This window comes from Parus major, unplaced genomic scaffold, assembly GCF_001522545.3.
Source record: "Parus major isolate Abel unplaced genomic scaffold, Parus_major1.1 Scaffold391, whole genome shotgun sequence".
Lineage (NCBI taxonomy): Eukaryota > Metazoa > Chordata > Aves > Passeriformes > Paridae > Parus > Parus major.
Window position 1 is genome coordinate 66424 of NW_015379306.1, and position 1469 is coordinate 67892.

A 1469-nucleotide genomic window follows, 5' to 3' on the forward strand; every position below is an offset into this window, starting at 1 on the left:
CCTGGCTGGGTGTCTGGGACAGGTTCTCTCCAGGCTGGGATCTGAAGGGTTTCCATGGAGATGCATTGTGGTGGTGGTGCTGATGTGAAAACACAGCTCCAGTGTCCCTCAGTCTGCAGTCCCTGCTGCTGCTGCCCCTCTCCTGGGCCTGGCCAGCGTGGGAGGCTGCTGGGGACTGTCCCCAGGGTTTCTGCTGGCCCCTTGGTTTGTCATGGAGAGCACAACGGGGAGACTTGGGAGAGGAGAGGATGAAGGGTTTGCCCTGTGCCAAAGCAGGCAAGGAAAGCATTTCCAGAATTCCAGGATGGTTTGGATTGCAAGGGACCTTAAAGCCTGTGCAGTCCCAACCCCTGCACTGGCACCTAAAATGAGGTGGATTATGGATTTCCTATTAACCACTTCCCAAAGTCCATCTCATTTTTTCCCTGAGTGCATCCTGGATTATAATTCACTTTTCCTGGAACAATTCCCCGAGGAGGACACGACTTCCTGACTGGCTGTTCATCAGTGCAGATCCCACTTGAATCCAGTAAAGCAGATTTTAAAATATTGTTTCCTTTGTGCTGCCTTTATGAGCTGCTGGCTGTGCTTGGGGCAGCCAAAGTCAGCGCTGGGCTGGGGCAGGAATCCAGCCTGGGACAGGAATCCAGCCTGGGGCAGGAATTGAGTTCAGCCTGGGGCAGGAATTGAGCCTGGGGCAGGAATTGAGTTCAGCCTGGAGCAGGAATCCAGCCTGGGGCAGGAATTGAGCCTGGGGCAGGAATCCAGCCCAGCCTGGGGCAGGAATCCAGCCCAGCCTGGGGCAGGAATCCGGCTGGAAATGGGAAAAACCCGACTCTTTCACACGAGCAAGGTTTGAAAGTCAAGCTTTTAGTAATATTTTTCTCCCTACATCAGCAGATAAAGTGAATTCTCCCGGCCAAATGGGACCCTGAGGGAGGGTGAGCGACCTCAGCGTGACAAATGGAAGGCACGCTGATTAATGCCCCTGGAAGGAGCTCAGATTCCAAGGGGATGAGGACACTTGGGAGAGCCTTCCTCGGGAAAAAGGGGATTTTTACATCCCATCTGTCTCATGTACCCATGTGCTGCAGCCCTGCTGCTTCACCAGTTCCTCTGAACTCCCCAATTCCAGAGGTTCCCAAGTTCTCCCCACCTGGGACGGGTTTGGAGCATCCCATGAGTTGTCCTGGCTGGCTCCAGGCTCCGTCCAGTGTCCCCCACCCATCACTGAGGAGCCAGCCCTGACCTTCCTCGGGACAGGGAAGAGCCCCTGGGGCTGAGAGGTGACACCAGGAGGAGGGGACAGGAGTTGTGTGACCTGAGAGTGACAGAGCTGGGCCTGGGCTGGCTCTGGGGACATCGCCCTGAGGGGGCTTCGTCTGTCAGGGTATGGGACAGACATAACAGAATGGCTGGGGAAGGGAATGGGGCTGGGAAGGGGCTGGAGAATTCCTGAGGGAGCTGGG